Raw genomic sequence first — 21,139 nt, forward strand, 5'->3', positions numbered from 1 at the left:
CCTCCGTGAGGAGTTGCATAAGGTCAGGGAACCATTCTGCGTGATGCCATAGCGGAGCTATCAGGGTCATCGAGAGATTGACCGACGATGTACTGGTCTTGTTGAGTACCCTCCTCATCAGACAGAACGGGGGAAAGGGGTACACATCGACGTTGTCCCACCGTTGTTGGAAGGCATCCTGCCAGAGAGCCTTGGGGTCCGGGACCGGGAAGCAGTACAGCGGAAGCTTGTGGTTCAGCGCTGTAGTGAACAGATCCACCGTCGGGGAACCCCACAAAGTCAGGACTTTGTTGGCTACTAGATGAACCAAAGAACACTCGGTACTCACTATCTGTGTCGCTCTGCTCAGACTGTCGGCGAGCACATTCCTTTTGCCTGGAATGAAGCGAGCCGCTAGTGAGATCGAGTGGACTTCGGACCATCTCAGGATCTCTACTGCAAGATGGGATAGTTGTTCTGAAAAGGTACCTCCCTGCTTGTTGATATAAGCCACCACTGTGGTGTTGTCGCTCATCACCACCACAGAGTGGCCCGCCAGGACTTGGTGGAACTTCTGAAGTGCCAGGAACACGGCCTTCATTTCTAGCAGGTTTATGTGAAGGTAATTTTTTGATTCTGACCACAGGCCTGAGGTCCTGTGGTTCAGAACGTGGGCCCCCCACCCTTTGTTTGATGCGTCCGAGAACAGCATCAAATCTGGGGGAGGGACGAGAAGATCCTTTCGTAGGTTCTCGTCCGCCACCCACCACCGGAAGTCCGTCCGTTCCGCAGGGCCCATAGGGATCAAAGTGTCCGGGGAGTTGTGGCCTTGACTCCACCGGGACTTGAGTCACCACTGGAGGGATCTCATTCTGAGGCGACCGTTGGGAACGAGACGGGTCAAGGAGGAGAGGTGGCCGAGGAGACGAAGCCACGATTGGGCTGGGAGTTCTTCTCGATTGAGGAAAGGTCTCGCGACCTTCCTCAGCCTTGCTATCCTGTCGTCTGATGGGAAGGCTTTATGGAGATTGGTGTCTATGACCATGCCTAGATATACCAGTTTCTGAGAGGGTTGCAGGGAGGACTTCTCGAGATTTACCATGATCCCAAGATCATGGCAAACTTCGAGGAGCTTGTCTCGGTGGCGAAGAAGGGTTGCCTCCGAGTCCACTAGGATCAGCCAGTAGTCCAGATAACGAAGGAGACGGATGCCGATCCTGTGAGCCCGCAAAGAGATGAGGGTGAATACTCTGGTGAACACCTGAGGGGCTGTGGAGAGACCGAAGCACAGCACCTTGAACTGGTAGATCTTGTTGTCTAGGCAGAATCTTAGGTACTTCCTTAAAGACGGATGGATTGGGATCTGGAAGTACGCGTCCTTCAGGTCCAGTGTACACATGAAGTCTAGTGGTCTCACCGCAAGTCTGACCGTGTCTGCCATCTCCATGCTGAACGGAGTTTGCTTGACAAACCCGTTCAGGGTTGAGAGGTTGATGACTGGTCTCCAGCCTCCAGACACCTTTCTCACAAGAAAGAGTCGACTGTAGAAGCCTGGGGACCCGTCTACAACCTCCTGGAGAGCGTCCTTCATCAACATGGCCTGGACTTCTGTCCGAAGGGCTTGCCCTTTTGCCGATCCCATGGCAAAAGAGCTCAACGACACTGGATTCGCTGTAAGGGGAGGTAGAGAGGCTGTGAACGGGACGCGATAACCTAGAGTGATCACGGAGATCGTCCAGGCATCTGCCCCGAGTAGCTACCACCTCGTCGCGCAATTTTGTAGGCATCCCCCCACTGGTGGACATGCAGGGGGATTGCCAACCCTAGCGTTTAAGGCCTCGGCTGTTACCTCTAGGGTTCTTGCCTCCCCTGGAGGACTTCTTGCTCCTTCTGCTCTTGGCAGGAAAGGGCTTAGACACCTTCGGCTTCACTGCAGTAGTCTTCTTCGTGTCCTTAGCTGGACGGGGCTGTTGGGCCGCTGGAGGTTTGTAGGGCCTCGATGTCAGGGCCCTGTGGATGAGGGAATCCTGGTTGGACTTCCTCCACCTCTCAGCGGTGAGCTCTACGACCTTAGGCTCAAACAGACTCTTACCGAACACGGAAGAGTGTCTGAGCCTGCTAACCTCCGAACTGGGGACCTTCTGGTGGAACCTCTCGGCCACAGCGTCCCGACGTTTGAGAATCGTATTGGCCCACAAGCTCGAGACTTTGTGGGCCAGAAACTCAATGGTCCGTGTGCCCGAGAGTAAGAAAGTCTCCAGCGCCTTCCTGGTGCTTTCTTTGGAGAGGTCCTCGGACCGCACCAGGATGCCCAGAGACCCCAGCCAGATGTCGAGCCACGAAGTTACCTGCATGGCACACTTGGTGACCTTCTCCTGGCTCAAGATCTCAGTGGCTGAGAAGGACACATGCCGGTTGGAGAGTCTCTCAAGAGGGACTCCCCCTGAGTTCTTCCACAGAGTGGTGCAACGGAAGACTCAGACAAGACTCCTCAAGGATCTCAAAGTACCTCCTCTGATGGACTCGAGGAGGCGGGAGGAGCTTGTTACCGGCACTCGATCTGCTGGAGGAGGCAAGCTCAGAGAGCTGGCCCTCGACCTTGTCCCTGGCACTCTTCATCCCCTGAGACCAGGGCAAAGCTGCACTGGCCCTAGAGGGTTTCTGGGTGCCATAGACGTGGTCCAGGACCGTGTCCTTACCTTCGCGAGGGGGAATCTCAGGGTCTGGGATCCCGTTGAGGTTCCTCATGATGGTCAGGACTTGCCAGAAAGCGTGTTCTGACTCCTGGTGCTCTCCTCCTGAAGGACTGGCAGCGAAGTCTCCCATCCCCAGTGGCTCTTCCTGGGGGGACACGTGGACATCCTCGGCGGCTCTAGATGGTTCCTGCCTGATCCTTGCTGACGATTTGGGAATCGTCTTAAGAGTCCTTAGGCTCCCTCCTGGGCGGGATACAGGACTCGAGCAACGAAGGGGGCAGGCTCTTCTCCACCCCTGGACGAGAAGACTTCTCAGGGAGAGGCGGCGCTTCCCCCATTCGTGCGATGGGGAATGGTCAGGCTCATTCGACTCTCCTGAGGATGGGTAGTCCTCATCCGCAGGGGAGGGAGAGAAAGTCTGGGGGGGAGAAGGAGCCTTGCGCAAGGACCTGCGAGGAGACAATATAGGCCTCGGAGGAGTTTCCACGGGAGAGACTCCTCTCTTCCTCTTCAGGGGGAAGGAAGCTGCCGCTGGTTTGTGACCCCCGTCAGAGAGGGCGGTCTTAATCGCCTGCACAAGAGCTCTTACTAGGGTGCCGAACCAGGGCTGCTGGCTGATAGTTGCGCTGTCAGACACTCCCTCTGGAGGGAAGGGGATCGTACGATCCCTAGGAGTCGACAAATGTGGGTTCGCCTGTGGGGCTGAAAGGAAAGAGTCCCTAGACCTGTCCGGGAACCGCCACTCCTCCGGCGAGCGCGCTGGTCTACGCTTGCGGGGAGGGGAACGAGACGGAGACCTGTCCGCCTGGCGGCGCTTGCGCTAGGGGTCGCGTGACGGGCCCTGGTTAGGGTCGCGCGCGAAAGGCTTGCGCGACACAAGAATCTCGCGCGCGCGTATACGCGTGGGCGGGTGCGGTGGCGCGCAGGCGAGGATACAGGAGCGAGGGAGTGATGGCGATGGAGCGGGCGCGGGAGCGCGCAGCAGCGGGCGTGCGTAGGAGATGGCGAGGGCGTGTGGCGCGCAGGAGCCGGCACGGGAGGCGGCCGGACGCGAGGGAACGCAGCAACCTGATGCGGCCTCGGAGGGCGCGAGATAACGGGGGCGCGTGAGCGCTGGTGCAGGACCGCGTGTGGCAGGGATGGCGCGTTGGCGAGGAGGTTGGCACTGGTTCGACAGGACCGGCATGCTCGCCTGTGGACGCGCTGGCGATCGTGGGCACGCATGGCGCGCATCAGGATGTGGTCGCACTGGGGTGCGCTGCTGCGGCGGCCGCGCAGGGCGTGCGTTTGGATGAGGCCGCACAGGTGTGCACTGGAGGGTTGCGTTAGGCACCTTGATGACAGGAACGGGGCGCGTGACAGGAACAGGGCGCGCAACCGGAGCGTCACGCACGGCTGGAGCGCGTGCAGGATCGCGCGGTCTGGAAGGAGAGCCCAGGGGCGGCCATGAGCGCCCGTGGGCTAGCTTGGGAGCCTCCTGGCCGACGCGCTGAGATGTTGAAGCGCGTTGGCGCGTCACGCGCTGGATCTGGAATCGCGCGTCTCTCCAGACGGGCGCAGCGAGTCCAGAGGAGCCTGTGGGCGCCTGTGCACCAGCGAAGGAACCTTTTGGACTGCGCGCGACGAGGCAGGAACCGGGGGACGCTGGGGTGCCGGTGGGCGCGTGTGCGCAGGTGAGTGCTGGCGCGCTGGAGGGCGCCGGGGTGCAGAAGGGCGTGGGCACGTAGGGGAACCCTGGCGCGTAGCAGGAACGGTGGCGCGTACGTGCGAGGGTGAGCGCCGTGGCGCTACGTCAGGAACAGCGGCAACAGCAGGCACAGCAACGACAGCGGCAGGATGGCGCACAGGAAGAACCTGGCGCTTGAGGGTGAGAGGCGCGGTTTTGCGCTCAAGACCCTTCAGCCCCGAAGGGCCCGGAGACTGTGCAGCGGCAGGATCAGGTGGCGCGTCACGCGCATCTGGAACATTAGAGGTTGACGGCAACTCAGCAGGTCTGGGAGACTGGTCACTGTGTCCCGAAGGATGACCATCATCCGAAGGTGATCGCGAATGATCCCTGGAGAGGTCTAGGGTGGTAGCTGGCAGGATCGGTGAACGGCGAGTTGTCTCCTCCACAGAGGACTGTGGCGACGACGAGCCGAAGAGGGGCCTCTTAACCCCCTTGTAAGGGGAAGGAAGGCCTCTACGGCGAAGGGGAGGACGAGCCTTCCGCCTTATACGCCCACGAGGGGCCGTGGGATCAGCAAGCTGACCATCAAGGGGCCTCCGAAGAGGAGTCTCTGTAAGTGAACTCCCCCGAGGAGGAGAATCACCGGCAGCAGAGACCGTGGGACTTAGATCCTCCCTCGAAGGGTGTTCAGAGGGGGAATCTAAGCTGTCAGCTACCTCAGCCACAGGAACGGGGGTTTGACTTGACCCACGAGATGACTCCGTCACAACAACGTCAACCATAGACAGAGGATCTATCCCTGATGTAGTTGGCGATTGTTTGACGGCTGCACCCAGTTTGATCATGTCAAACAGGGCTTCCTTGGAGGGCAAACCCTGCAGCCCCAAGGAAGCCCAAAGCTGAAACAAATCATGATTGGACATTAAATCCTCCTCCGGGGGAGGAGGGGCAGCCGCCTCGCTATGAGAGGCAACTACCTCTCCTGCACCCCGGGATCTGTCAACAGCACAGCGGTCTACGCTACCACTCGCCGGCCTCTCGGAAGAGACCACTCGAGGGGGAGCTTCAGAGGAGGAAAGGGCAACGGAAGAGGAAGTCCTGGAATTTTCTCTCTTCAGAGAAGCCTCTGAAGGAGAAAGATCCCTTTTGGCCTCCTTCCGGTGCCGGGCAAACCTCTCCCACTGGGAGGTAGACCACTCCCTACATAAAATACATACATTATCACTATCACACCGCTGGCCCCTACAGTGAGGACATAAGGTGTGGGGATCGGTGTCGACCGCCGACATAAAGGACCCACAAGGGCGGCCGGAAAGTCCAGGGCAAATACGCATTGGTAGTAGAGGCCAACTTCAAGCACACTGCAAAAAGAGAAAGCAAAAAAAAAAAAAGATTAATATGGCAGTCAAAGCGAGGGAGAGCGCAGACAGGTCTGTTCTCTTCCCGAGCCAAAAGTAAAGTGAAGCATTCACCGGTGTGTGTGAGGGGGGGGGGAAGGGGTAGCTAGCTACCCCTCCCTACCCTCCGCTAACTAGTGGCGGGTTAGTGAACCCTCGTTAAAACTTTTTTTGGCTCGTCATTCAGCTACGCCGAAGTAATTACCCCCCATGTAAATAGCGTGGTTTGTATTTCAGTTACGGAACAAATTACCATAGCTCGTCTTTCAGCTACATCAAAAGTAATACTCTATAAATAGCAGAGGGTTTGTATTTACACTGGAACAATTATCATATAAAATACCATCAACACAAATAGGTACTGTAAATGATAGTTCAACGCTATGCAATATAAGAAGTATTCTAATGGCAGCATAATTTTCTATCATATATCAATAAGCTTTGAAGCCATGGATAATTACCATGACTATATGATGCAAATATTGTTGAAATATTCCATCCCCCATACTGTTGCCAAAACTTGAATTGTACATATTTTCTGATACAGTAAGAACTTTCAACGTAGGAACTTTCTATGATAAGAAACTGTGGGCAATAAATCAAAGATGTTTTCAATACGTCTAAAACAAAATACAAACAAATTATCTTCTATCAAAAGCCTTTTACTTTGCATAAATAGCTACAGGAATTCTAGATATATGTCTAAGGTAGCCCATTAGTGTTAGCAAGATCAGCTGACTGAAAACAATGGAAAGTAGGAGGAGGGATAATAAGCTACTTCTGAGGTTAATTATGTTGGGCTTCAGAAATTTTCAACTTGAATATTCCCTTTCTTCATGCTTCCAATGCAATTGGTCTGATGGGCAAGCAAGTTTTTCATTTGCAGTCTTTAAAAACGATTCATATCTGATTACCCACATACAAGCGAACCTCCTGATGAGGCTGGCAGACTGCATGTATGGCAAGTGCTATACAAGTCTTCAAAAATGTTGCTTTGAATTCAAGTTTTCTAATACTCAATTGTACAATCAACATATGCTGATAGATCTTTTTTGCTTCTAGTATAATTTACTCTATAATCAGTTTACGTAAGTACAATGCTATCATAAATTATTTAAGATTAATTATAAAGCAGACAATTAAACTATGATCATGTTAGTTAATGATAGAACTGCCTAACCCCATTAATTCAATGAACTGGTGGACGTACGTGCATAGTAACTTGTCTAATAATTTTCTATGCATATTGTCTAATATTTGTCTATGTATGTCATTTGCTAGTTATCAAGCTGACCTGTTTGTTTGGGTCGTCACCTTTTTACTGATGTGTGATCTGCCAGCCAAATTCCTAAGTCAAATGCAACCTGATGAGTAATAACAGAGCAATGTAAGGCGACAAAGAGCACTCAGGATTCTTAGGGCATCCTTCCAGTAAACCAAAAGGGTAGTACCCTGCCTCACCACCGGGAGTAGAGAAGACCTAATCCCACTATGATCATTGGTAGTAGGGTAGGTGGTAGGGCATCTTATGTTTGATTGTGCAGGTGACTTCATTATTAGGAAACAATTTTATATTCAAAATTACATTTGTCTGATACTCAAGTGCTCAGTCAACATCTGCCTATTCCTTACACTTAGTAGGATGGAGGAAAACAATCAGGATGATGCTAGGAAAGTTGCCTGAGTTGTAGCTTACCTTGTTAGACTTCTGACAATATGGCGTGTCGCAGTATGATTGTCAGATTGTTAGTCAGTTGCCATACCAGTAAGCCCGTAGAGAGCTGCTGCCTAGGCAGTGTATTGGCCCTCAGTCAACTGTCTGGATAAGCTTCAGACATTTATGACGTTGTGAGAGAGACAATCTAGACCCTTCAAGTTGTCACTTTCTAGAAGGGGTTTGAATTATGGCACCTGCATCTGAGAACAGCATCAAATCCGGGGGAGGACGAGAAAATCCATTCCCTTTCATAGATTCTCATCTGCCACCCACCACTTAAAGTCCGTTAGTTCCGCTGATCCCATGGGGATCCAGATGTCCGGGGAATCGCGAGTCTGATTCCACCGAGACTTGAGTCGCCACTGGAGGGATCTCATCCTGAGGCGACCATTGGGAACTAGACGGGACAGTGATGAAAGGTGACCGAGAAGACGTAACCACGTTTGGGCTGGAAGTTATTCTCGTCTGAGAAAGGTCTTGCGACCTTTCTCAGCCTTGTTATCCTATCGTCTGATGGGAAGGCTTTGTGGAGATTGGTGTCTATAATCATGCCTAGGTATACCAGTCTCTGTGTAGGAAGCAGGGATGACTTCGAGATTTACCATGATCCCCAGATCTTGGAAAAGTCTCAGAAGTTTGTCTCGGTGTTGAAGAAGGGTTGACATCGAGTCTGCTAGGATTAGCCAGTCGTCCAGATAATGGAGGAGATGGATGCCAATCCTGTGTGCCCAAGATGACACTAGGGCAAGCACTCTGGTGAAAACTTAGAGGTGCTGTGGAAAGACCGAAGCACAGCACCTTGAACTGATACTTCCTGTAGTCTAGGCTGAATCTTAATTACTTCCTTGAAGACGGATGGACTGGGATCTGGAAGTACGCGTCCTTTAAGTCAAGTGTAAACAAGAAGTCCTGAGGTCTTACTGCTAGTCTGACCGTGTCTGCCGTCTCCATGCTGAACGGAGTTTATTTAACAAACTTGTTCAGGGCCGAGAGGTCGATGACTGGTCTCCAGCCTCTAGACGTCTTTCTTACAAGAAAGAGTCGACTGAAGAAGCCTGGGGACCCATCGAGGACCTCTTGGAGAGAGCTCTTCTTCAACAGGGTCTGGACTTCTGCCCAAAGGGCCTGCCCCCTTGCCGATCTCATGGCAAGGGAGTCTATTGACACTGGATTCCTGGTCAGGGGAGGGAGAGATGTTATGAACGGGACGAGATATCCTAGACAAATCACTGAGATTGTCAAGGGATCGGCCCTGAGTTGCTTCAACCTGTCTGAGCAACTTTGTAGGCATCCCCCCACTGGTGGAGACACAGGGGTTATGCCTATCCTAGCGTTTGCGGCCTCGGCTGCTCCCTCTAGGATTTTTTCCTCCCCTGGAGGACTTTTTGCCTTTCTTGACCTTGACAGGAAAGGGCTTATTAAACACTACTGTCTTCGTTGCTGATTTCGTCGATGTGGTCTTGGTTAGACGGGACTGCTGAGGTGCTAGAGGTTTATAAGGCTTGGATGTTAAAGCCCTATGGAGGAGGGAGTCTTGGTGAGACTTCCTCCACCTCTCAGCAGCAAGTTCCACGTCCTTAGGCTCAAACAGGTGGGCTTCCTTTAGAGAGGAATGTCTGAGCCTATTTATCTCGACGCTTGGGACCTGTTGGTGGAACCTCTCAGACACTGCATCTCGACATTTTAAGATGGTGTTTGCCCACAAGAACGAGACTTCGTGGGCAAGAAACTCTATCGTACGAGTGCCTGAGAGGAGGAAGGTCTCCATAGCCTTCCTGGTACGCTCCTTAGAGAAATCCTCGGACCGTACCAGGATTCACAAGGTCCCTAACCAGATATCCAGCCACGAAGTAGCCTGCATCGCATACTTTGGGACCTTTTCTTAGTTAAGGACTTCAGCCGCCGAGAAAGAGACCTGCCGGCTGGAGAGCCTCTCAAGAGAGATCCCCCTGGTTAGTTCTTCTGGAGAGTGGTGAAGTGGAAGAGCTGGACTGGGCTCCTCCAGGATCTCAAAGTACCTCCTCTGTTGTACACAAGGAGGTGGGAGGAGCTTGTTTGTAGAGCCAGAACGGTTAGAGGAGGCAAACTTGGAGAGCTGTTGGGCGATCTTAGCCCTGGCACTCTTCAACCCCTGAGACCAGGGCAGAGCTGCACTGGTCTTTGAGGGTTTCTGAGTGCCGAAGACACGGTCTAAGACCGTGTCCTTGGCCTCCCGAGGGGGTATCTCTGGGTCGGAAAACCCACTGAGAACCCTCATAAGTCAGGACCTGCCAGAATGCATGTTCTGACTCTTATTAATCTCCTTCTGATGTCGGACTTGCAGCGAAGTCTCCATCTTCCATCCCCAAAAGCTCTTCTTGGGTTGGGTCGCGGACATCCCTTGAGTGGCTGGCTGTCTCCATCCTTGTAGTCCTGGCAGAGGATTTTGGCATGATCTTGGAGTCTTTGAATTCCTATGCGCGTAAGAGGGAGCGCGCGCATGGAAGACTGCTGGCGCGCGTGCGGAAGACAGTTGGTGCTGGCGCGCGCAGAAGCAATGGCGAGCATGATAATGCTGGCGCGTAGGAAAGCACTGGGTTGCAGGTGCAGGAGAGTGCTGGCACACAGGTGCAGGTGATCGTTGGCGAGCAGGAACGATCCACAGAAGAGTCCGGGACCGAAGTCCAAGGACTAACTGCAGCGTAAGGTAGCGCTGGTAGGTCGGCAGGTCAGCTGGCAGGACGACCAGGAATTGGGATGAGCCCTTTGGAAGGGCGAACATCCATTGATGGCGACCATGAAAGGTCCATAGTAGAATCCAGGACCGAAGTCCAAAGACTAACTGCAGCATAAGGTTGCGCTGGTAGGTCGGCAGGTCAGCTGGCAGGACGATCAGGAACTGAGATATGCCCTTTGGAAGGGCGAACATCCACCGATGGCGACCGTGAAAGGTCCATAGAAGAGTCCACGACCAAAACCTAGGTACTAAGCTGCAGCCCAAGGTTGCGCTTGTAGGACTGCTGATAGGATGATCAGGAACTGATGATGCCCACGAGAGCTGGTGGACCAGCAAGCTGACCTTCAGCAGTAGTGATCCTCCGAAGAGGAGTCTCTATGACTGGCCCCTCTCTTGAGAGAGGTGATCACTTCGCAGGAGAGACTTGCCTTATACTATGGTCCGCCCCCGAAGGAAGAGAGACTCGGTAAGGGGGGAGTGTCGTCTAGGCGAAGACAGCAACAGCAGTCAGAGTCTGTGAAGTGATTAAGATGCATGAAGTTCTCCCTTGGAAGGTGGAAATAACCTTTCCTCAAAGATGAAGTGCTGATCAGGTGTTGCCATGGGCGTACTCGTGAGAGAAGGGATGACGCCCATGAGGGCCGATGGATCAGCAAGCTGACATTCAGGAGTGGCGATCCTCCGAAGAGGAGTCTCTATGAGTGGCCCCTCTGGCGAACGAGAGAGGTGATCACTTCGCCGGAGAGATTTACCTAAGACTATGCTCAGCCCCTGAAGGAAGAGAGACTCGGCAAGGAGGGAGAGTAGTCTAGGCCGATGTGGGAAGTTCTCCCTCGGAAGGGAGAAACAACCTCACACCTGGGGAGGAAACTTTCCCTCGGAAGGGAAAGTTGTCCAACCCCTGGAGGCGAAGCTCCTGGTAGCGTACTACGATGATCTGAAGTGCTGATCATGTCATGGGCATACTTCTAAGAGAAGGGATGACGCCCATGATGATGTCCTCTGAGGGACGGCAGTGACAGCAGATTCCCCAGGCATGAACAGAACAGCTCTGCTTCGTCGGCACTCTTAGTCGAACGAAGAAAACTACATAGCTAACAGAGGAAAAATAAAATAAATTATATAACAGAAAATTCCCTAGGAAGGAACTCCGAAGAGGACCACCGAGGGAACAACATAAAATAAGTATTGCCTCCTCCCTTCCCCAGTCGACATCCACGGGAGAAGGGGAGCAGAGTAACTGTAATAAAAACAAGAATTACTATTATTTAAATCAGCTAAGAATATTCACTAATAGTGAGAACCACTGATCCTCCGAAGGGAAGTGTTCCCCCACGGAGAAGCTGAAAAGTTAAAATTACAAACAATTATAATTTCACTAAAATAATTGAGAAAAACAATCGGAAGAGCAACCTAACCCGCGAATGGGAAAGGTGCTCCACCCGTTAGTACACTGTCGTTGAAAGGTGAACGACCTTGAGAAGAGAAAGACCGTAGTCAATCTCTGAGAGGCCACACTCAGTAATCCATGTTTCCCGTAGGAAAGGGAAAAGGCGAAGACAACAGTTGAATGAGGAGGGTCCAAAAGGTGCAATTTCCCCTGCGGCGGCCGAGTCAACGGTCATATGCCGACAGGAAGACCGATGGACCAGAGGGGGAGAGGTCGTTCTCCACGAAGGGAAGTGTCCTGCCCTTGCGCAAGTGTCATAAGAACTTGTCGTATATGTATCACACGACAGTACAAACAATGAAAAGGAAACTTACATTTCTAAACATATATATACAGTATATACATAAACATTAAGAATGTTTTCATATACAGTATACATATACATAAGAAAAAGTAAGTTAAAAGACAAAAATTAATGGTAGTCCAGAATAGGCGAGGAGGAAGAGCGGAAACATCCGCTCTCCATCCGAGCCAAAAGTAAAGCGAGCTCAATCACAGATGTGTGAGAGGTGGCGGTAGCAAGCTACCCTCCCCCTACCCCTGCTAACTATCAGTGTGGGTAGTTAACCCAGGCTAAATTTTAATGGCTCGTCATTTCAGCTACGCCGAAAGTAATAACCTATAAATAGCGTGGTTTGTATTCCAATTACAGAATAAAAAACAAATTATGCAATAAAAACTCCCTCGGCAGGAACACCTAGTTTGCGGACAGGAAAGGTGTCCAGCGAGAAAACAGACACAAAATAAGGACTGCGCACTCCTTCCTTGGCCAATATCGAGGGGAGAAAGAGAGCGCAGCGTAAACACTGTAACAAAACAAGAATTACAATCAATTCATTCAGCTACAAAATAATCACTACTCGGGAGAACTACTCGATCCTTCGGTGGGAAAGGGTTCCCGCGCGGAGATGAAGTTGAAAAGTTAAATTATGAACAAATAAAATTTCACTTAATTAATGAAGAAATAATTCGGAAGCGCAACCTAACCCGCGAATGGGAAAGGTTCTCCCCCTGCAGAGCACAACTGCCGGCCATCCATGAAAAGAGAGTGGCGAAGACCTTGAGAAAGAGCAAGACCGAAGTCAAGCTCTGAGAAGGCCGCACTCCCTTACCCCAGATTACATGTAGAGGGGAAGGCGATGACAACAGCTGAACGGAGAAGTATCCAAACGATGGTGATTTCCCTGCAGCAGCGGCCGAGTCACACAGAAGGCTATTCCCCAATGGGATGGCCGATGTCCCAAGGGAAAAGGTCGGGAGGGAAGGTTCTCCGCCCTTGAGAACCTGCCGTACTGCGCTATCACACAAACAGTAACATATAATGCAAGGAAAGCTAAAACATATATATAAAAACATTAAGAATGTTTCCATATATATAGAAGAGAAAAGCATAAGTTAAAAAGACAAAGATTAATGGCAGTCCAAAATAGGCGAGGATGAAAAGCGGCAACAAGCGCTCAACCTCCGACCCAGAAAGTAAAGTGAAGCACAGTCACAGGTGTGTGAGTGAAGGGGTAGCTACCTACCCTCCTACCCCTGATAACTAGTGGGATGGATATTTAACTCTCCCAAAATTTTAATGGCTGGTCTTATCACCCTCACTGAGAGTAATACCCCTATAAATAGCGTACCGGTAAGTTTGTATTCCAGCTACATAACAATTGAATTTCTCAGACTTAATGCCTCCACGGAGGCTAAAATTACTGTCACATCTTTAATCAGACAGCCTCTGTAACATTTAAAATGCTTCCAGAACACCAAAATTACTGCCATCTGAGCATCTGACCAAGATTCTAGGGGTTTTGACCCTGGTCGTACCAAATCTTTATATCATCACAAGGCATTACAATTTAAGATCTTTTGTAGTGGCATAGCAGAATATTGCTCTAGGCCAATGGTCGAACAATGAACAAGTTTGGATCACAAACATTGCTGCTAACAGTATATAATAAAACATATGATTAAGAAAAAATAAGTCAAATGGCCAGAAAGTTGGAGAGGGAGAGAGACAATGTCTCTCCCCCCCCCGAGCCAAAAGTAAAGTGAAGAACAGTCACAGGTGTGTGAGCGAGAGGGGTAGCTACTAACACAAGCCTCCACTAACTATCGGGTGGATGGTTAACGCTCGCTAAAAGTGTAATGGCTTGTCTTTCAGTTTTGACGAAATAAATGCCCCTATACAGTAAATAGGGTTGGTTTATAGTTTAGTTTCGGAACAACAGAGATTTACTAGGCCTAACACTCACTCGTAAATCACAGCTAGTGACTAGTCATTCAAATGACTGTGAATCAAGAAAAAACACAAGTCAAGAGAACTAAACACTAAAAGGGAAAACGGGATGAATGTGAAAGGCTCGATCCTAGAGAGGCAGTGAAAGCACAACCTCTTCACTTCACAACCAGCAGTGTTGAGGAGAGACGCTGTGAGCAAGCTCCTACTTGCTCCATGCGCACGCACTCTATTTACCCAACACAAAGCATGATGCAATCAACCAAAATTTTGACTGGCCGGTCGTAAAAAACATGATTAGTAATACTGTAACCCCATATAAATGACTTAAAAGTTAGTATCCACATAGGAATAACCCAAAATTTGAGTCGGCAAATCACTCCTTAAAAGAAGATGAACAAAACAACCATGGTGACTTGATAACTAATAGAAATGTTACTATAATACGTACATTTTCCAGTTCATTAAATTAATGGAATCATAGACAGTTCTATTATTAATTAACATGGACCGTATTTAATTAACTGATATATAATTATAACTTATACCATTTGGGACTTAGTGTGTACACAGTATTAAACTTACAAAAATAGATTATAGAATAAATCAAATTAGAAGCAAGTTGCTGCACAAAACCTATAGTAAGATGTAATTGCACAGTTGAGTATTAGTGACATGAATAAAGGCCAAAGTATGGTGAAATGGGTGCTGAACAAATCTAGATAGTCTGTCCAATAATATTTCTATACTTTTTCTATTCCAAACAGTTAAAATACATATCTGACGTCTTTGTCTTACGACCCATTCCTCTCTTACTTCTGCCTCTCCAGTCAAAATCTTCACATATATAGTCAATCCTAACTACATTTGTGGTTCCTTGATACCATCTCTCTGGCTTTTTGACAATTTCTGTTAGATGGTCTGATGGTCAAGTTAGGTCTTGAGCAGTACTTGGTGTGTGCCTGTGTCATAACAAAGACGTGAATCTTTATTGGACGTCAGGTTTATGTAAAAGCGTCTTCAAATATTTAAATCAGTTCCAAGTGGTGGAAAATGACTATGTTTTTTCTGGGATGGTTTAAAACTATCTAAACTTTGAAGAACTGAAGCCCTGCACATTACTTTTTTATTTCGAACAGTACACCTCCATAAAACTTTTCCAGCAGATAAAATACTATGGATACAGTATGTGTGCCCATTGGTATCTAGTAATAATGAGTTTCCATGTCTCGATGCGCCTTCCATTACAGAATAAGAGACTGCAGGAATTTCCCTGTCTTGCTTTGCTGACGGATGCAAAGTACTGTTTACCACACTCATTGTTAATTTATGGTTCTCTGATTCCAACTGCTTTGCTTCTTGATGTTTTCTGAAGTCTTGTCGGATGATCGAGTTACTATCAGACAGTACCTTGGCAGTGCTTATCTTTTTAGCCGAGGTAACAATATCTTCACTTGCTTTTTCCTTAACTTTAGCTGCAACTCTATCGTTTGACTCAATATCAGACTGTGCAGAATGATTGTGACATATCTGGCTTGGAATGAATTCATCTCCATTCTGCTGAACTGTAGCCGGGCAGATTACATATTCATTTCGAACATTACACTTCCATAACACTTTTCCACTTGGATAACTCCTTTTAATATTATATTTATACCCAATACTATCTACTAATAATGATTTACCACGCTTTGAATCTTCTTTAATAACAGAGTATTGCACTACTCCACTTTCTTCACATTGGACCAAGTCTTGTGGTAAAACACTGTCATCAACATCTACCATATCATCATCATGATCCTTTGTTTTCGACTCTCTTAATTTTTGACGTTTTCTATTGATTTGCCGGATGATCAGTGAAGGAGCAGGCAGTACTTTGTCTTTATCGGCATTTAAGCAATAAACGACATCTTTGAATATCTCCCGAGCTGTTCTAACATTGTCTTCAAGTGCTTTTTCTTTCGCTTTAGCAACTATTCGAGCCTTTAAAGCAGTACCTGGTTCGGCAATGTGATTGTGACTCATTTCATTTAGTGTGAATGAGTCTCCTTCCTGTACCACTCTTACATGGCATCTTGCATGATTTTTACGTTGAGCACAACTCCAATACACCTTTCCACTTCTGATTTTACCGATATTGTATTTATACCCAATACTATCAATTAATAATGGTTTTCCCCGCTGCGATGCACCTTCAATAACAGAATACTGAATTTGAGGACATTTCCTAAATTGACGCGACGATTGTTTTACAGAACTGACGTCCTTTGATTCCATCATTTTCACTTTTTGCAACTTTCTTTTGACTTGTCGGATGATTAACTCAGGATCAGGCAACACATGGACTTTGCTTGTATCCTGAGAAAGAAGTACATTCTCGACTATTTCCGGGGCTGGCATAACACAATCTTCACTTACTCTAGCCTTTACTTCGGCAGCTATTCGGGCTTTCAACTCCATGTCAGGTTCCTTAGGATGGTTGTGGGGCCTATGGTTTGGTAAGAATTGGTCTCCAGATTGCCGAACTGAAGCTGGGCATTTTGCAACTTTATTTCGGACAGGGCACGTCCACGACACGTTACCATTTTTGCGTGTTTTATTGATATTGTATTTATACCCAATATTATCTACTAATAATGGTTTTCCACGCTGTGATGCACCTTCAATTACAGTAAATCGACCTTTCCCCTTTTCTGAGTGAAGCAAATCACTTTCTGCCATATTAGCTGTAAATTTAGTTAACCAATTCAATGGGCTTCAACTTTAGCGGTAACAGAAAAAGCTACGCCTATATAGGTTTAAGACATTTACCAAAATTTTGGGACATGCTGACCACATTCACAAAGATATGATTCGGAGACTTGGTAGTTGGTTGGGAGAAGGACCAGGTCGGTAACTATGTTTATACTTACTATAGCACAATATTCCACCTATAGTAATCTACTCTACGTTTCATTACGACGAACAAGTTCACTAATCTATTAAATCATATTCTTTGCAAGTGGGTATTGAATCTAGTATTGGTAAAACTAGAAGAGGTGATAATAGTTATGTTTATGTTTGAATTCTCAGGTTACAGGTTCCCTTCTAGGTTCTTCAGTTCAGGTCGAGACTTCGCCTTTGCATCGGCGCCTCTTGTATGTTTTAGTTTTGTGTGTTCCTTATTTTCGATAGTTTTCTCTTTTCACTCACATTTGTTGCAGTACATTTTCTTATTTTCAATATTTCCTACAGAGAAAAAGATTTGTTCAACTGTTTGTGCACTATCTTCTTCGTATGGTTGTTGGAACTGTATTGCTTTTCTTCGTATATCACTATACTGCGGACAATATAACATGACGTGGTAAATATTCTCTTCTAGATTACAGAATACACAGTTATATTTTTATCTTGGTGTCTGTTTTATATATATATATATATATATATATATATATATATATATATATATATATATATATATATATATATTCAAGCCCAGCGTGTTTGTCCTTACTCTGAATAATAAAATTGACGAAAATGTGTTTGTCATATACTTCCTCCTCCTTGGTGTCACTGTTTTAGTTTTTATACAAAATTAGACTCTCCTTGCACTCCATTTCACTCTTCCATTTGCTTGTGTCCCATTCTCTTGTTTATATATATATATATATATATATATATATATATATATATATATATATATATATATATATATATATATATGTGTGTGTGTGTGTGTGTGTGTGTATGTATATGTATATATATATATATATATATATATATATATATATATATATATATATACATATACATACACACACACACACACATATATATATATATATATATATATATATATATATATATATACAGTATATATATATATATATATATATATATATATATATATATATATATATATATATATATATATATATATATATATATAGTTTGATTGTCCGCGGGTGTGGACGTGTGTTTCAGTGCTCTGTATCGAATCTGGCTTTAAACGGAATCATTGTGTATCTCGTTGTTTATACTATGAAAAATCTCTTTGTGGGTGTTTGCTAGTGTTGATATTAGTGAAATATAGTGCTAAAAATCAGTGGTTTCCTTGTATGTGAGGTCTGTAGTGAAAGGCCTGACCCAGCATTTTTGCGTTGGGGTGGGGCTACTTGAAAAGTTCATTGAAAAATGATTCAATATGTCCTTCCTTAGAAAACGAAAAGGAAGACGTAATCCCGTGAATGATCTCGATCTATTTGTGACTGAAATCGACGCGGTACTCCAAGGAAGGGAGGAAAGTATAATGGCAGCAGCTTATGAAGAATGTGATGACGGAGGCAATCATGGCATGTGTGGGCACTGTGAGTCCTATGTCGATGATGGGATACAATGCGATCAATGCCGAAGATGGTACCATGATGAAGTAGCTTGCTCTAATTTAAGGGATGGTACAAGTACTCTTTTAAAAAGCAGGAACATCATTTATAAATGTCCAAAATGTGTTGAGTCTGCATGTGTTGATGACATGACGAGACTAAGCATCATCATAGAAGAGATGAAGGTAAATGTACAACAACAGATGTCTGGTTTTATGGATATGATAACTGCTCAATACATGGATATGCGTCAAGAAATTGTCGAGCTGAAAGAGAAACTTATGGAATACGAAAAAGAGAATGTGACCAAGACTACATATGCAAGTAAGTTGAAATCAAGAAACACTTTGGTTATAAAATCTACGGAGGAAAATAAGAAGGCTTCAGATATCAAGAAAACTATCATGAAGAAGATAACCACGAATGTCGAACAGGTCAAAACCTCTAAACAAGGCCACTTGGTAGTTAATTTTGCGGATAAAACTGGGTTAGAAAAGGCTAAAAATGACTTAGAAGAGGTCAAGAATGACATTAAGGTAGAAGTAGATAAAAAGGATCTACTTAAACCGAAGATCAAGGTCTGCAATATTGATGAAAATGAAGATGATATAATTGCCAGTATAATGGAGAAGAATGAATGGTTGAATGATATATGTGAAAATGAAGAAGACTTTAAATTGATCAGGAAGTTTAAATCAAGACAAAGCGGTAAATTACACGTCATTATAAAGTGTAGTCCAACTATCAGGAAAGTCTTCCGTAAAAGAGATGATAGAGTATATACCACGCTTGGAGGATGCTGTAAAATCTATGATTCCTACAATGTATTTCAGTGTTATAAATGCCAAGAATTTGGTCATACTGCTGAAAATTGTAGCAAGACTCAGGTATGTGCCAAGTGTAGCCAGGATCATCGAACCACGGATTGTACTGTAAATACGTTAAAGTGTCATAACTGCACAATGAGGAATTACAATGATACGAATCATAAGACATATGACGATAACTGTAAAGTATACAAGGAGGAGCTTACCAGGATAAAAAATAGAACCGATCATGGAGTCTAGCCCATTGGTTAAGTGTGGTCTGATAAATATTCAATCGGTGGGGAATAAAACCTTAAAGATTAGAAATCTTATTAACGAAATGGAATTAGATTTATGCTTATTAACGGAAACTTGGTTGCAGGGAAATATTAGTGATAACTCAAAGATTCAGGAGATGACGCCGTGTACTCATGATTTCTATCACGTACCAAGAAAGGACAAAACTGGAGGAGGAGTGGGTGTCTTTGTGTCGAAAACTTTCTCTAGGGTTTCTATCATGAATGAAATAGTATTTGAAACGTTTGAATATATCTGTTTAAAACTGACAAGAAACAATAAGGTATTGAATATAATATCATTATATAGACCACCAGCGAGTAATATGACTAAATTCATTGAAGAATTTAGTATTCTTGTGGGTGTGGTGGACGATATTCAAAATACATTCATTGGTGGAGACTTCAACTGTTGGGTAGATGATGAAAATGATAATAAGGCTAAAGAACTCAAGGAAGTATTTGAGATGTTTAATTTAATTAACAGTGTTTTGGTATCAACGTCAGTAGGTGGTCATACACTCGACTTGGTCATATGTGGAAAAGACTCAGACCTAATAAAAAACCTTGAAGTGGAACCAGACTTTGAGATCTCAAAAACACATAAATTCATCACCTTTAATGTTAATATAAATTGCACCAGAGTATTGAAAAAATGGATCACATATAGGGAACGGGAAAATTTTGATGCTGAGAATTTTATTGAAGCTAGTGTAGCGCAAATGTCTTGTGTGAACACACAATGTGAACATATGGTAGACATAGAATGTGTTGGGTGCTATACCAAGAAATACAACGACAATTTTGGAAAAATGTACGATACCATGTGTCCCATAAAGAACAAACAAATAGTGGTACGCGAAAATGTTAGATGGTATAATAGTGAGCTATTAAAGGCAAAAAGACACAGACGTAAGATGGAAGGTAGATGGAAAAGAGCCAAATCCTTACAAGCCAGAAATCTATATAATAAGGCCAGAAATGACTATAACATCCTGTTAGAAAAAACAAAAAGAAAATTCTACAACGGCGAATGTAAAAAAAACTAATAACATGAAGGACTTTCACAAAAACCTTGATGATTTGATGGGATTAAAGAAAAAATATGTCTTGCCTGACAATGTTTGTGCAGAGAGTTTTCTATATTCTTTAGTGAAAAAATTGATAAAATCTATAGAGGCTTCCCCCAAAATCACTTGGAAGGACAGTCAGCTATGCCAGTGAAGGAGGGAAAGAAGTTAATAAAATTTAGGGAAATAAATATGTGCGACTTGTTAAAGGTTATGAGAGAGATGAAGAATACATATTGTGGAAACGACCCTTTCCCAAACAGTTCAATAAGTGAAGCTCCAAACAAACAAGTCGTATATAATATTTACCTGAACATAATTAACCTAAGTATATCGCAATCCTGTTTTCCTAGCTGTGAAAAAACTGCGTTGATCAAACCAATTTACAAAGGGAAAGGTGATGTAAACGAGCTAAATTCATATAGGCCCATTTCAAATTTATCCTACATGTCAAAGCTTATTGAAAAAGTCATAAGTGAGCAATTATGGGCGCATATTAACGAGTTAGAGGTATTCCCGGAAAATCAATCGGCCTACAGAGCTAATCATTCTACAGAAACTACTTTGTGCTCAATAATGAATGATATGATAGGTCTTCTTGATGGGGGAAAGTGTGGAATTTTAATTATGTTAGATCTTAGTGCTGCTTTTGACACTGTTGTGCACGAGTACTTACTTGACGACTTAAAGTCTATTGGAGTGACTCAGGAAGCACTGAAATTTTTGCGAAGTTACTTAGTGAACAGGAAGAC

General features: G+C 45.8%; 1 protein-coding gene across 2 annotated transcripts in view; it reads right to left on the reverse strand.

Moving 5' to 3' along the window:
- Positions 1–16,954, reverse strand: part of LOC137638837 (tigger transposable element-derived protein 1-like) — a 203,531-nt gene extending 186,577 nt beyond the window's left edge. The window contains exon 1 of one of the 2 annotated variants that reach the window (XR_011044194.1): positions 16,666–16,954. The gene's annotated coding sequence lies outside the window, so the exon portion shown is untranslated. The remainder of the gene's footprint in view (positions 1–16,665) is intronic. The other variant, XR_011044195.1, reaches the window with a different exon arrangement.
- Between the last annotated feature and the right edge of the window lie 4,185 nt (positions 16,955–21,139).

This window comes from Palaemon carinicauda, chromosome 3, assembly GCF_036898095.1.
Source record: "Palaemon carinicauda isolate YSFRI2023 chromosome 3, ASM3689809v2, whole genome shotgun sequence".
In the NCBI taxonomy this organism is placed as follows: Eukaryota; Metazoa; Arthropoda; class Malacostraca; order Decapoda; family Palaemonidae; genus Palaemon; species Palaemon carinicauda.